The sequence below is a fragment of the Scyliorhinus torazame genome, chromosome 10 (genome assembly GCF_047496885.1).
Source record: "Scyliorhinus torazame isolate Kashiwa2021f chromosome 10, sScyTor2.1, whole genome shotgun sequence".
Taxonomy (NCBI): domain Eukaryota; kingdom Metazoa; phylum Chordata; class Chondrichthyes; order Carcharhiniformes; family Scyliorhinidae; genus Scyliorhinus; species Scyliorhinus torazame.
In genome coordinates this window covers 200,183,060-200,199,445 of record NC_092716.1, presented here as the reverse complement: position 1 = coordinate 200,199,445, position 16,386 = coordinate 200,183,060, and the positions used below count along the sequence as shown (strand labels likewise).

The window sequence follows — 16,386 nt, the reverse complement described above, 5'->3', positions numbered from 1 at the left end:
TGCAATATACGTCAACTGATCCGGCGCATCAACTCCATGAGGACTTAACGGAGCCGAAGAATCTCCGATGTCCTTCACCTGCTCCTCCTCCTCCTCCTCCATCTCATCATTCATCGAGGGGGGTCTTCGGAATTTGCGGGGGAGAATGTAATATCTTGCACGAGGTCTATGCTTGTCTTCCCCGTACTCTTTGCAGAGTATGAGTTACCCCGCGGGGGATCTCAAATACCCAGAGTATATAAGGTCAGCCAGTAAGGCAGCGACCAGAGAAGTACCCAGTAGGGGTCTACCAGGGAATGTAAATATACTGTTTATAAATAAAAAATTGTTCTTTTTTTACTTGTGTTGGACTCCTGTGTCCTTATTAAACTCGTCATGGTAGATGTTGAGGTTTGAAGTCAATTTTTTTTTTAAAACTTGAAATTAAAAGTCTAATGATCATGAAACCATTGCCGATTTTGTCGTTAAAAACCCGTCTAGTTCACTAATGTCCTGTAGGGAAGGAAATCTACTATCCTTACCTGGTCTAACCTACACAAGACTCCAGATCCATAGCAATGTGGTTAATTCTTAACTGCCCTCTGAAATGGCCTAGCAAGCAACTCGGTTCAGGGGCAGTTAGGGATGGGCAGTAAATGCTGGCCCAGCCAATGATGTCCACATCACATAAAGAGATTTAAAAAAAAACTTTTTTTCCTTCGGGGTAGAGAATCTTTTGCAGTTGTTTCCCTTGTCCATCCTTCATTGATATTCCTAGTGTCCCAGGACCTATGCTTGCCAATCCCACTTTATTTCTCATCTCCATCCTGCCCCTTGGCAACTGCATCCAAAATCAGTGTGAATTTTCGCATGAACGCTGACAGCACCCTCACCACCACCTCTCTTGATTCCTTCATTGTCATCAGATTGTTTATTGAACACCCAGTATTGGATGAAGAGACATTTCTGCCACTGAAACTTTGGAAAGGCTGAAGCCATTATCTTCAGTGCAAATTATGGAATGGAGAGTAGGTCTTACGAGGAAAGGTTGAGGGTGCTAGGCCTTTTCTCATTAGAGCGGAGAAGGATGAGGGGCGACTTGATAGAGGTTTATAAGATGATCAGGGGAATAGATAGAGTAGACAGCCAGAGACTTTTCCACAGGTGGAACACACCATTACAAGGGGACATAAATTTAAGGTGAAAGGTGGAAGATATAGGAGGGATATCAGAGGTAGGTTCTTTACCCAGAGAGTAGTGGGGGCATGGAATGCACTGCCTGTGGAAGTAGTTGAGTCGGAAACATTAGGGACCTTCAAGCAGCTGTTGGATAGGTACATGGATTACAGGAAAATGATATAGTGTAGATTTATTTGTTCTTAAGGGCAGCACGGTAGCATTGTGGATAGCACAATTGCTTCACAGATCCATGGTCCCAGGTTCGATTCCGGCTTGGGTCATTGTCTGTGCGGAGTCTGCACGTCCTCCCCGTGTCTGCGTGGGTTTCCTCCGGGTGCTCCGGTTTCCTCCCACAGTCCAAAGATGTGCGGGTTAGGTGAATTGGCCAATGATAAATTGCCCTTAATGTCCAAATTACCCTTGGTGTTGGGTGGAGGTGTTGAGTTTGGGTAGGGTGCTCTTTCCAAGAGCTGGTGCAGACTCAAAGGGCCGAATGGCCTCCTTCTGCACTGTAAATTCAATGATAATCTATGATTAATCTAGGACAAAGTTTCGGCACAACATCGTGGGCTGAAGGGCCTGTTCTGTGCTGTATTTTCTATGTTCTATGTTCTATGTTCAAACTAAAATTGTGGCAACTGTCTGAGGCTTAAGTAGCAATGTTTGTCCTGAGTTGAGCTTCCAACTTCAAAATTGTACAATCACCAAGATTACCTAATTCCACCTCTGTAATTTCTCAGACCCGGTCTGTTATTTTGCTATTGAAACCCGTATCCATGCTTTTTAACTATTCTAATATGCTCCTGGTTATCATCCCACCTTCTACGCCTTTTTTAAACTGCAAGTTATCCAAAACACTGCTGCCCATGGCCTTACTCGCCCCAAGTCCTGTTTGTTCACTACTCCTGTGCTTTAGAGCTCAATGGATTGCAGTCAAGCAATTCCTTGATTTCAAAATTCTCATCCTTTTCAAGTCAGTCCATGTCCTCGTCCCTCCCTGTCTCTCAAATCTCCTCCAACCTCTCAACCCTCTGAGATACCAGTAACCATCTAATTCTGGCCTCTTGTGTATTCCTGATTTTAATGGTGGAGCAGCTTTCAGCGGATGGGCTTGGAGTCCCCACCCTAAACCTGTCCAATTCTCTACCACTCTTTAATAAAACAGAAAGTACTGGAAATAGCAGCAGGCCTGGTAGCATCTGTGGAGAGTTAGAGTTAACGTTTCGTTCAATATGACTCTTCTGCGGAACTGATTGGACTCCAAACATTAACTCTGTTTCTTTGTCCACAAATGCTACCAGACCTGTTGAGTTTTCCCAGCACTTTATGTTTTTAGTTCAGATTTCTATCATCATTATTTTGCTTTTACTGAAGTTTCCCACTTTAAGATGATGTTACTTCTTTGACAAACCTTTTGGCCTCTTGCCTTATTATTGCCATAACAGGAGGCCATTTGGCCCGTCCAGTCTTCACTGACCCTCTAAAAGAGCATTCCACCCAAAGCCACAGCACTGCTTTATCCCAATAACCCCCTTAACCTATCTTACACATCTTTGGACACTAAAGGCAAATTAGCATGGCTGATCCACCTAACTTGCACATCTTTGGTCTGTGGGAGGAAAAAGGAGCACAGAGGAAACCCATGCAGACACTGGGAGAATGTACAAACTACACACAGTCACCCAAGGCCGGAATTGAACCCAGGCCCCTGGCGCTGTGAGGCAGCAGTGCAAACCACTGTTCCACCGTGCGGCTCAGTGTCAAGTTTTGCTTCATAATGTACTTGTCGGATTTGTTTATTGTCACAGTACCAAGGTACAGTGAAAAGTATTTTTCTGCGAGCAGCTCAACAGATCATTAAGTACATGAAAAGAAAATACATAATAGGGCAACACAAGGTACACAATGTAACTACATAAACACCGGCATCGGGTGAAGCATACAAGGGTGTAGTGTTAATGAGGTCAGTCCATAAGAGGGTCGTTTAGGTGTCTGGTAGCAGTGGGGAAGAAGCTGTTCTTGAGTCTGTCGTGCGTGTTCTCAGACTTTTGTAGCACCTGCCCGATGGGAGAAGTTGGAAGAGTGAGTAGGCCGGGTGTAAGGGGTCTTTGATTATGCTGCCCACTTTCCCCAGGCAGCAGGTGGTGTAGATGGAGTCAATGGATGGGAGGCAAGTGCCTTGGAATGTTTTGATACGTTAAAGAATCTACATAAATGCAACTTGTTGTCGTTGTTGTTGTATAGATTGGAAGTGAATTTAAGTATGATTGAAATAAGAACAGAAAATACTGAAACACTGTGCAGGCCAGCCAGCATCTGTGAAGAGAAAAATAGACTGAATGCTTCTGTTAGGAAAACAAAGGTAGTTTTAAGGGATTTGTATTAGTTCCTGAAAGGGTAAAACCTACAGTTAGATTCATGCTGGACAAAGGTGTTTGTATGTGTGGGAGTTTGTTGAGTTCCAAATGTGTTTCTATCGTGCTCAAAGGGGGCTATGGTGTAAAGAATAAATAGGCTAGCAGAGGTATGTGGTGTTGCTTAGCAACTGTGACCTTTTAAGGTGGAGAAGCGCTTCAGTTTTAGTTTCACTAATTTGATTGCTGTAGGACATAGGTAGAGAGCGAGAAAGTCTGCGAGAAGCAGTTGGTTTAGAAGGCTTGAGAGGGAACACCTCTCGGGTTTGTTAGAAGAAAAGCCATACCATGGAGTAATGATTGAAAAAACACTGCAGAGCAGCTTGTTAAGGAAATTAGGCAAAGAAAAGTATCCAAGAGGTCTGAGGTTAAAAGTACTAAGACAGAAACTGTTTAGTAACGACCGACCAGGCTGAGATGCCAGAAAGATATCTGAAGTGACTTTCGGGTTTGTGAAATTTTAATATTATCTGTGGAATGCAAATTAAAATAACTATGGATGTTGGTGACTGGATCTTCGAGTTTGTATAAAAGCATTTAAGACAATAGAAATCTAAAAGGGGGTGGGGTAAAATCCTGGATTGAATTTGCTGTTAAAACTGGAACGGAAGCCTGGGTTCAAAGAGTTATTTGTAAATTCTGGACCATTTTTTGGAAAGCAAACCGCTAAGGGGAAGCATAATCCTGAGAAGATTTTAGATTTAAAAAAAAAATTCCAATTAAGGGGTAATTTAGCGTGGCCAATCCATCTGCACTGTACATCTTTGGTTGTGGGGGTGGGACCCATGCAGACACTGGGAGAATGTGCAAACGCTACACAGCCAGTGACCCAGGGCCGGAATCGAACCCGGGTCCTCGGCGCCGTGAGGGAGCAGGGCTAACCATTGTGCCACTGTACCCTTGAGAGAAGATTTTAAAGCGTGTTTTGGAAGTGGGGTTTGGAAGATCTTGTGTGACCATCATTTGGCGGGACTTTGAAGAGACATGCACAAACATTCACTTGGGGTTCAGAGTGGAAGTGTATTTGCCACAATCATCTTGTGTGCTTAAAACGGAATTTGTGTTACTAAAACCATTGTAGAGTAAAATGTACTTTGTAATCCATGTTAATCATAAAATGGGGTGGGCATGGTGGCACAGTGGCTAGCACTGCCTCCTCACAGTACCAGGGACCCGGGTTCAATTCCAGTGGCTGTCTGTGTGGAGATTGCATGTTCTCCCTGTGTCTGTGTGGGTTTCCTCCAGGTGCTCCGGTTTCCTCCAACAGTCCAAAGATGTACAGGTTAGGTGGATTGGCCATGCTAAATTGCCCCTTCGTATCGAAAGATGTACAGGTTAGATGGGATTCTGGGGATAGGACAGGGGAGTGGGCCTAGATAGGTGCTCTTTTGGAGGGTCGGTGCAGACTTGATGGGCCGAATGGCCTCCTGTACTATAGGGATTCTATGTAATGTTAAGGTAAAGGGGGAGTAAAGGTGTATTGTGTATGTAATACAATTTTTTCATATTTAAAGGATTCATAGAAATGTGCAATCATTTAATTATGTTTAGATTCAAAAAAATGTTTTGTTTCTTTTCAAAATTCAAACAAAAAGGGGAATTCGTCAATGTACTGTTGATCACTGTGCATGGCAACAATCTTGTTCAGCGAATTGCTAGTTAAACATGTGACATTGATTATCCTATAAATACAGCATCAAAATTGTTGGTATACTTCGGGGTGACAGATTCTTGTGGGTTAGTTGTTATGAGGAAGTGTCTTCTATTAAACCTGCTTGAACCTTAATTCTTCCACCGTAGCCCCTGATTGTGATTAACATGATAAATCTTCTCTGTACTCTTTCTAAGACCTTGCCATCCTCCCTAAAGTCTGTTCAGTATTGTATACAACATTCCAGCTGGGGCCTAACCATTCATTAGTATAGATTTAGCATGGCTAACATGTTTTTGTATTCAATGCCAGTTATCTCATGCATTTTCTTAACTGTCTTATGGACTTTCTCTGCAATCCTTTAAGGATGTCTAAATGCACTTTCCAGATCTCTTTATCTTGCAACTCCCATAAAATAGTACCATTTGGAATATGCCACCTCACTGTATGGTTTCACCAAAGTGTGTCACTTCATATTTATCTGTTGCATCTTTCCATTTCACCCATGTCCTGTGACCTCTAACCTTTTGAAATCTGCTATGATCCTGCACATTATTTATTATGTTGCCAGGTTTTACAAGCGTCAATATTGTACTCCCTTTTGTCCGAGTCAAAGCAACGGCATGAACACTGACCCCTCAGGGAGCTCACTGCATGCTTCGCTCCAGGCAGAAAAATCCCTTCGTCGATTACTTACCTGTTTGGATTTTGAAATGTCACCAGTCTAATTTACACCTCTTGCTTTCCATAGTCATGTGACTAGGCCATTTGGCTGCCTCTGGAGGCAGACATCTTGGGACCCGTTCAGTAAAAACCTCTTACAGAAACACTGAAGATGTACAGTGGTCTTTAATGTTACAAATGAACATTATGTATTAAACACCAGATTTCAGAGTGAAAACAAGACCATTGAACAGTACGTCACAGTAGTAATGCAGTTAGCAGAATCAGGTGAATTTGCACAACTATAAAACGACCTGATTAAAGATAGATTGGCCTTAAGCATGAGAGACCCCCTTGGTGAGAAAATGTCTACTGTTAAGATGAGAAACTGACACTAAAGAAAGTGATAGATTTGTGTCGAAATGCAGAAGCTGTGAAACAACGTGTATGGCAGAGCAAACCGCTGCATACATTATGCTAAGAGGCAGTCCAAGCCAAAAGAGCTGAGCAATCACAGACAAAGGGCAGGATGCAAAAAGCACAGAGGTTAGCATGCACAAGAAAAGAAGGACTACCCAGCATGGGCAAAGCAGTGTTTTGACTGCAAGAAGTGATATAATGTTGCTGGTTCAGTCAAGTCTATTGATGGCAAATGGTTTGTGACTCTTACCATGAAGACCGCAGAGGATGTGTCAGATAGACACGGGAGTGTCATGCAACATAGTGACCTTCATAGATTTGTGTGAAGCAGCTCAACATGGCGATCTGAAAATGAAGCCATCCAAAATAAGATTGAGGCTATATGATGGCACAAGTCTCCTACCAAGAGGACAAATTAGTCCAACAGTCCAATAAGATGGCGGGAAGAAAGATTTCAGTTCCAGATCATAGATGGGATGCAATGGCCACTTACCTCAGCTGGAGCAAATCTTAAGCTTGGGCTGTAACTTTGAACATGCCAATAGAGAAAGGGCAACAGAAGACTGTAGAAGGAGACCATATTCAAGTGAACCACAAGATGGTTGCTGACCGCATCTGTGCATATGGCCACTTTATTAAAAGCTTCTGAAATATTGATATTTCCATTTTATGTTTAATACCATACATTAGGATATTTACAATAACTAGCACCTCATTACAACATTCAAATTGTAAAGTTTACACTTTTGTCGTGGAGTTTACATTGAAATATACTTTTTTTTAGACCTCATAAGAATAATAATATAATAATTGCTTATTGTCACAAGTAGGCTTCAATGAAGTTACTATGAAAAGCCCCTAGTCACAACATTCCGGCGCCTGTTCGGGGAGGCCGGTACAACTGATCTGCTTCAGCACAATAATGTAATCTAACTATGCTGTCATTCGATTTCCTCAATGTTTAGTTTCTCTTTATACTTGCCAAAAAGTGAAAATAAACCACATGTCACAAAGGAAGGGTTAAATACTTTTCAAAGTAACCGGCATTATAATTTTGGAGTAGAGTGAGTGCTTAGTATCAGAATCTTTTTTTTTAAAGCTTGAGCTTTTGGCTGCCTTTCAACCCTTAAGCATAATAAAATACTCTCCCCTTGCCTGTATTGGTGTGGCTGGAACAACACCCAAAGCAGCTGAACACTATCCAGGGCAAAGTAGTCCACATAATCAGCAGCCCAACTGCCGCCTTAAATAACCACACCCTCCACTACCCTTACACTGTGACTGCCATGTGTACCATTTACAGGATGAAATGCAACAACTTGCCAGTGCTTCTTTAACAGCTCTTCCAAGATCCATGACCTCCACTATCTCAAAGGGCAAGGGCACCAGGCACTTGGAAACATCACTTTCAAGCCATACATCATCCATCAAAGGTCATATATCTTCCTTATTTCATTGTCGCTGGGTCAAAATCCTGAAAGTTCTCTCCCTCTCCCAACATAACTGCATTGGTGGAGCACCTTCACTACATGGACTGCAGCTGTTCAAATAAAAGGCCCTTCACAAGCTCTAGCAACAAAATCCACTTTGCCAGTTACATCCACACCCTGAGAATTATTTTTTAAGTATCCACATTCCATCTCCGTTGTGGCACCTTTTGAGAGGTAACTGCATTGAGGAAGGTAACTGCATTAAGGGTGTACCTAGGGACATTTTATTATACCAAAACAAAATAAAAGTTGTTGTAGCTGGTGCAAACGGTTTATGTTCAGATAATTATTACTAGTGAAAGCTATATTATTATTTGTTCCTTTGAATTTTTGTTGTGCTTGTTTTGGAAATAGTTTTGTGCCCACAATGGTATATTTGCAACAGAGGCCTCAAATATGTGATCACCTCAGACGGTGTTGCGGCACAATGACACAGTGTTTAGCATTGCTGCCTCAGCGCCAGAGAGCCGGGTTTGATTCCGACCTTTGGGTACTGCCTGTGTGGAATTTGCACATTCTCCTCGTGTCTGTGTCGGTTTCCTCTGGGTGCTCTGGTTTCCTTCCACAGCCCAAACCTGTGCAGATTGGCCCCTTGATGTCCAAAGATTAGGTGGGGTTATGGGGATTGGGCACGGAGTGGCCCTGGGTTAAATGCTCTTTCAGCGGGTCGGTGCAGACTCGATGAGCCGAATGGTCTCCTGCACTGTAGGCATTCTATGATTCTATGGAGATTAACTTTTTGATAATCAAGATGGACTGCATAGCCTTTCCAGTGCTTGGTGTACTGAGTTTATTTTTTTTATGTATTAAAAATTGCAACCGAAATATCCGTAGTTTGTTTTGAGAATATTGCAGAGGTTTACTGCTATGATTCAGAAATACTTCATACGAATATAAAATAACATGCATTTAATTTGTTTTAATCTTGTTGTTATTAGCCACTGAACCTCTAACATCAAACAACTGGGAAATACAGAACTGGTAAGTTGAATATGCTATTATTTAAAATTAACTATTTCTGTTGCCAATTGTTACTGTTTACAATTTTGGATTGGAACATGGAAAATGGGAGAATATTGGCAGTTTGCAGTTCTGAAACCAAATGTCACATTTGGATTTTCTCAGACAAATAGTTCAAATTATAACATTAATATCAGTATGGGATAGATTTTCATTTAAAAACTATTCCTTGATGTATGTAAGAGTGATAATTTTATTACTGCAGCTAAAGATGGGTTTATCATCACAAATAAGTAATTTTAATAAGTGATAAGCGTCTAGTCCTCTGTGAGTAGCTGAATGTTAAATCATTGAAAGTGACTTTAAAGAGAACACTTAAACCATTGAATAGTTTCATTTTAGTGCACGAGTTTCCATCTCCTTGAACTTGATTGGTGGTTTTCATTCCAGCTCAGCAATTGGTGCCTTTGAATTTGTGATTCACTGCTGATTTTTTGTTATGAAAAGCTTTTTAAAACTTTCCTGTTGATGCATGCGGCCCAAAGAAAATTAGTGCAATTTGAAGAACCTTCTGAAATCGGTGTAATTGGCCAGAAATTTGGAATTTCAACCAGGGTGTGGGGGTGGGTGGTACTAATTGAAACTTAAAATCTTAGTATGAGTGTAGTTTCGGGTGCAACTCACATTTTGGAAAGTTTGCCTATCATTTGCACTGGTTTGGATGGTTTTTCCCGAATTACGCTATTTCCGGTCGTATAAAGTGGAAACTGTACCCTCTTGTTTATCCTCTCGGGTATATCTATGAATATACTGCGTTGAATCATGTGTAACATGGCTTTCCAGTATGTCAAATTTCAAGTAGCACATTTTCTCACATATATGCATGCATTCTGTCACTCTTGTATCTGATTGGGTTAAATTTCATATTCATAATCAGCGATGAATCACAAACGAAGGGTAGGCACCAATTGCTGAGCTGGAACGAAAGCCACCAATCAAGTTCAAGGAGATGAAAACTACTAATACACAATTAGCAGTGAGTAGACAGCTATTAATAAAACAGCAAGACACGGAAGAAGAATAAATTAAGTCAGTCAAAATATTTTTGAAATTTCTGTCAAAATGTAAGTTACATGAAGATGTACTATTTAAAAAGGCTTGTAACATCATAAACACATTAAATAGTTCGAAATAAATTCGTAAACATGTTGTCTATTTTTTATATTTGAAATGCCTGCATAAACATTTTCCTTCAGTTTCTCCAAGTCTTTGAATAAAAGGGCTCAATCAAATAGCAGTCTCCGAATGCATTAGTGTCACTCTCTGCCTATCACTGGGGACTACAATGCCCAAAATATATCTGTGTCGACGTATGTCACGTTGATGGACTAGAATACACAATGTAATTAAAGCTGCCACTTTCTCCTCAATCTAATACAGTACTGGAAGGGTGCATATAAACTAGTGCTTGAAAGGTGGATATAAACTGCAAATCTCTCCGAAAGCTCAGACATAGGACTGTATTATTCAAGGTGCCAGATTCCCATCCCCTTCCAGCTGAAAAAATCACTGGGCAGCCTATTGAGGAGAACATTGGCTTCCCTGCAGCTATTTAACGATCAGTTGTCCTTCACTAGACTTGGGGACGGTTTCTGCTTTTCTGGATCAGGAAGTCCTGCTTCTGGCCATTCAGAGGCTGGCAGCTCTCCAGAACCTCCGGACAGGTGTGTTGGGTTGGGATTTGGGTATGTGTATGGGAGTCTCAATGGGTGCCATGATAGCAGGTGGGGGAGGGGGCGGGTGCAGTGGTTTGGGGTTTGTGAGGTCCCGTAGGGGGCGGCAACCTATTGAGGGGTGGGGCATATAGGCTGTGAAGAAGGAATCCTCCCGTGTCCACCAGCAGTCCATGCATGGGAACTTCTGAGCTGGGCACGATGTGAGCCTCTGCTGCCGCCAGTGGACTAATTCCAGTGGACTAATTGTCCATTTAAGGGCCTTAATTGGCTGGCAGAGGGGCTGCGTGCCTCAATACCCACTGCTGGTAGAATTGTGGGGTATAGATATTTTCAACCATACAAACAAACCCCCCCCCCCCCCCCCCGTAACAAAAAGAAAAGAAAACTCGCATAGCAAGACATAAACATGGCAAATCAATATTATGCAGAACTTTGTACATTGGATTCTTCCCGTACATATCAGTTTTCTGGATCATTTATGTATTTTCTTGCTCAGATGCCCCCCAGAAAAAAAAACCTTCCCCGTCCCTCCCTCTTTCCCCCCTTCTCCCCCCTTCTCTCTCCCCCCCCCCCCCCCCGGGTTGCTGCTGCTGTCGACCGAACTTCATCTATTGCTCCGCGAGATAGTCTAGGAACGGTTGCCACCGCCTGGAAAACCCCTGCACAGACCCTCTCAGGGCAAACTTTATCCTCTCCAATTTGATAAACCCTGCCATATCATTTATCCAGGCTTCCACACTGGGGGGCTTCGCATCTTTCCACACTAACAAGATCCTTCGCCGGGCTACCAGGGACGCAAAGGCCAGAATACCGGCCTCTTTCGCCTCCTGCACTCCCGGCTCGTACGCTACTCCAAATAATGCTAGCCCCCAACTTTGCTTGACCTGGACTTTCACCACCTTAGATATAGTTCTCGCAACTCCCCTCCAGAACCCATCCAGTGCCGGGCACGTCCAAAACATATGGGCATGGTTCGCCGGGCTTCCTGAGCACCTCCCACATCTGTCCTCCACCCCAAAGAACCTACTCAGCCTCGCCCCCGTCAAATGTGCTCTGTGAACAACCTTAAATTGTATCAGGCTAAGCCTGGCACACGAGGAAGACGAATTAACCCTACTTAGGGCATCAACCACGGACCCTCCTCAATCTCCTCCCCCAGCTCCTCTTCCCATTTACCCTTCAGCTCCTCTACCAAAGCCTCCCCCTCTTCTTTCATCTCCTGGTATATCGCCGACACCTTGCCCTCTCCGACTTGTACGCCCAAAATCACCCTGTCTTGAATCCCCTGTGCCGGGAACAGCGGGAACTCCCTCACCTGCCGCCTCACAAACGCCCTCACTTGCATGTACCTGAAAGTGTTTCCCGGGGGTAGTCCAAACTTCTCCTCCAGCGCCCCTAAGCTCGCAAACGTCCCATCGATGAACAAGTCCCCCATTCGTCTAATCCCTGCCCGATGCCAGCTCTGAAACCCCCCCGTCCATCCTTCCTGGGACAAACCGATGGTTGTGGGGTATAGATAGGTGGTTATGTAGCTGGCAGGCTGAATGATCCATCCACCTTCAAACCTGTCAGCAGCCCATAGTGTCAAAAAAAATCTGGTAATTTCAATACACATTCCAATTCTTTTGGATAAATGACAAAACCATGGCTGGGAATTTCTATTCCCATTTTTTCAGATCGGTTTATTGATGGCAGTAGAAAATCTCACAGGAAGCCCAAATGGTGTTTCACATCAGTGGGAAAGCTCACCCTGATCATGCCTCTTTTTTCCCTGCACCCTCCCCCCACCTCAGTGATGAGCCGCGTTTCCCACCAAGCAACATTTCCACGCCCCCCATCTAAAAATCCACCCTCATGACATAATGACAGCATTAAACCAAGACTGCTTTCAAAAGATGTGCACTTGGTGAGCTGACCTCCGAGGAGAGTTTGGAGGTGAGTGGAGAGCTCGCAAAGTGGCACCAGCTTTCTCAAAGTCGAGTGGGCACCGGGGTTGGTGGGGGGGGGGGGGGGGGGGGGGGGGCTCTTGGCTAGAAGAGGGAAGGTAGCCAAGTGGTAAAAGCAGGCTCATTACTGACAAGAGGACGTCTAATAGTGAGATACGACAGTAATGAACATTACGTTGCAGCTGAGATCATTCACTTGCAACTCAATTAACATGGTTGCATTCTGACTGCTCACTCAAATATACCCCCCAAAGCATCACTGATGTGTGTGAGTGCCAGTGATCGCCATGCAACAGTTAACCCTTGGCATGCTGACCACCAGATTCAGTGAGTGTTGTTACAAGATGGAGATATTGGGAAATTGGGTAGCCAATTTTGGGGTGAAACCGAGTGAAGAACAAACCGCTAGTACACCGTCCGAGCGATACGCCTACACCTGACCTGAATTACATTGTCTCATTCAGACTTCAACTCGTGAGTGGAAATACAAAAGATGCCCCTGTTCAGCCAGGGTGATTCACTTGAGATCCATTGTCCTTCAGGACACTCTTGTCTGACCAGCCATTAGCCCATTGCAGGGTCTGATGGCCTCTTTTGTTTGTAAATGGGAGGTTAATTGCATATCGAGAGCCTGGCTCTGTTCTTTTGTATAAACAAGAGTGGGAAATCAAACAGCGAAGCTAATGATATGAGTTCAAGTCTGTACACCCCAGGAGAGTACATTTGTTTGAGGGGCTGGGCAGAGCTCAGAGAGAGAGAGAGAATCCTAGGTTTGACCAGGTGAGTAAGAAGGATTTGAAAAGACACCAAAACAGGTCATGGACAGATGCTCTAGAGAGATAGGCTTTCGAAAAGGGGTCTGACAGAACTTCACAAACAGTAGAAAATTGCTTCGGAAATGCAACTATCACCTTTGCCTGCCTGTGTAAGTGGAATGAGAGCAGTATGTTCATTTGAAGTGATGTGTAATGGGAACTCGTGTGTTAGGGTTAAAAAACTGCATGCATGTAATTTGGTATTGCTCAGGTTGAAGTTTAATTATTGTTTATTTTTCTTTTTTGGTAAGAAATAGGGCTTGGTTATTTTATAAGCAAATTTTAAGTTATCATTCCTGAAATGAATCGATCTTTCTGCACTAAACAAGGTGGCCTGCAAATGGTTGTTGAGACACCGCTCCCGAAGGTGATTGGCCAAACATCGCGCCCTAAGAAACAAATGCTAAGCATCATCATTTTGCAGTGATATGAGAAAGGGAGAGATGCGTCTGTGGAACTGGCAATCATTCCTCTGGTTCAAAGAGAGGAGAGAATACATCAACGGTGACACCTGGCTCTCCAGAGGATTGAGCAAAATGCTGAGGAGGGGTGGCAGGACCTGATCCACAGACAGAGGCGGTACCCCAGGGAGTGATCACTCGCCATCTTCCCAGTTCCAGGGTGGACAGAGGGCGCCTGGCATTCCTGCAAATGAGCATGAAACCATATTGCTGAAGATGTCACCTGTCAAAGGAACCTTTGCACCCTTCTTCAGGATTTGGTGCCATGCAGACTTGGAGGGTATCCACTGCTTGTGGTGTGGAAGTCACAGCCTCCCTCCACTTTTATGCGACTGACTCGTCCCAGGTCTCCACGGAGGACCTTTTACGAGTTCTCTCAAGCTCTGTACACAAGTGCATCCAGGAGTGATGGACGCAGTCCTCGCGAAGGCACACAACTTTGTCCACTTCGATCAGGATGCAACAGCCATGGGAGTTGCGCAAATGTCTAACTTTCCACAGGTGTAGGGTGCCTTCCACTGTGCTATAAGGATCATCCTCCTGTTAATCCCAGTCTGTCCCTTGTGTTTTCCTTTTGAGTTCTGTCATTTTGCCATTTCCATTTTGTATACATGGACAATTAATGGGACCTATGCCTTTAAGATGAACTTCATCTTTAATTTCAAAATGGGAAACTCCAGCAGGATGAGCTGTTTGACATCCATGATGACACCTCTTGATGGACTTGGCTGGTGGCAAATGAGTTGTTTTAAAATTGCCGGGCCTTCACTGATTGGTGCAGATCGGTCTGGAATGTTCTGCAGGTTTCATCTTGCTTTCTGTCGTTTGGATCAGAAGCTGGATCGAATGGTTCTCTCTCATCTCATGGATTCTCACTAAAGATCCAAAGTAAAGATTTTCTCTCTGCGCAGCCAGATTGAACTGCAAAGAAATCCAATCCAGCCATTGGCTGAAAGCCAAGCCAGTTGTTTTAAAAATCCAGCAGCAGATCAAGACCTGTGCTGGAGCTCGCTCCAGGAAAGTGGATTCCGCTTTTCCTCTCCATCCAGCCTGTGAGTGTTTCATTTCTGAAAGCAGAGCTGAAGGAAACTCTTTGGGTTTCTCTCTCTGAAATGTTAACAGACCTCTCTCCGATCTTGTGGAAGCTGCTTCTCTGATATTTTGTTTTTGTCAGTAAAGCTAGGGGCTAATCTGGTGAGGTCTGGAAACCAGTTAGGTTGAACTACAGGTTGAAGTTGGGGAGAAAGTGAGATTGAGTTTCTTAAGAATCAAATGGGCCTGTGGCTATTCTTTTGACTGAAGGTAAAGTGACTTTCCCAGAGGAAACCCTACAGCCTCAGAGTTCTGATGGAATGCTCCTGCCAGAAGATGCTCGTTAGCAATCCTCCACATCCTGGGAGGTCAGCCTGCTGCAAAATTATCTTTGTCATTGGAAGTGAGGACGCTTCTTTTTCATTTCATATTGCAATTCCTATTATTTTTACCCATCCCCCTCCTTCCGTGTGTGTTTGTCTTGTGTGAGTTTGGGTAGAAGGTGAGACGGTAAAAGGGCGGGTGGAGTAGTAATTAACAGGTTGTTATTCTGTTATAATTATTGCATGTTTTATCTCTTATTTTTGTAGTAAATAAACAATTCACTTACAAATCTGGTGCCTGTAAGTCATTGGAGCAGACAAGGGCTAAAGATCTCAATACATTTTATACAAATTATTGGTTAATTCACTTGTGTTGGGATTCCAGGGTCTGTGGCACTGGAATCGACCATGCACTAGACCAGAGTATCGTAACATTTCACAAATGGCTCTCCAATCCCAATTTGTGAACTGTAAGGGCTTCCTTTCCCTGAATGTTCATCTGGGTCTGCAACCACAGTTGCCAGTGTGTGCTCAGTTCCCAGGGAGTGACTCATACATTTTGAGTCGCTGTCAGATCTGGTGGTGTCGTACATCGAGGTCATCCTTGGTGATTTTAACCCTTTAGGTTCAGTGTCACAGGGGGCTGAGGCTAATAGAATATAGGGACAAGCCGCAGTGCAAAATGTGCAGAGAGCACATTTGACTGGGATGAGTGATGGTGGCCTTGTACATTTGTGGGAGACGTCCTCATTCCCTACGAGAAACAGGAATGATGTGTGTTGTGTTGGGCGCTCTGGATCCGTGGAACACATACAGGTCACCAACACTTGAAATAGTGCAACACTATTTTATTGAGTCATTAACTGTTTAACATACTCTCACTGTGGGTTAACACGATATTAACTTTAAAATAAAGACCTTTGCCTTGTCCTAACCAGTCGATGCACTCAGTGCATGGTGAATGTCTGTGCTGCAGGCTGTGAGCTCTGTCCTACTAGGAAGCTGCAGCTCAAATGAGCGGGAACTCTGATGCCCCCTGTCTTTATAGTGCGTGTGCTCTAACAGGTGATTGGCTGCGGTGTTGTGTGTTGATTGGTCCCACTGTGTGTCCATCAGTGTGTGTGTCTGCACCATGATATACTGGTGTATATTATGACAATGTGTTCAGTCTCTGAGTGGATATGCTGGCAACCTTGCACAAAGTACATCAAGGAAGCTCTGGGCTGAGCACCCAGCCTTCCTCTAGTACAGGAATCAAGTCTTTTGGTCAGCACTACAGGAAAACATCTCTTGAGAACAAGGAGCCAGATAAAGAGG

The 16,386-nt window shown here is 43.8% G+C and overlaps 1 protein-coding gene across 2 annotated transcripts in view; it reads left to right on the top strand.

The window, feature by feature from the left end:
* The window catches only part of immp1l (inner mitochondrial membrane peptidase subunit 1), a 227,115-nt gene that overhangs the window by 6,678 nt on the left and 204,051 nt on the right, over window positions 1-16,386 (top strand). For both annotated transcript variants that reach the window (XM_072466246.1, XM_072466247.1), the window contains exon 2: window positions 8,735-8,777. The gene's annotated coding sequence lies outside the window, so the exon portion shown is untranslated. The remainder of the gene's footprint in view (window positions 1-8,734; window positions 8,778-16,386) is intronic.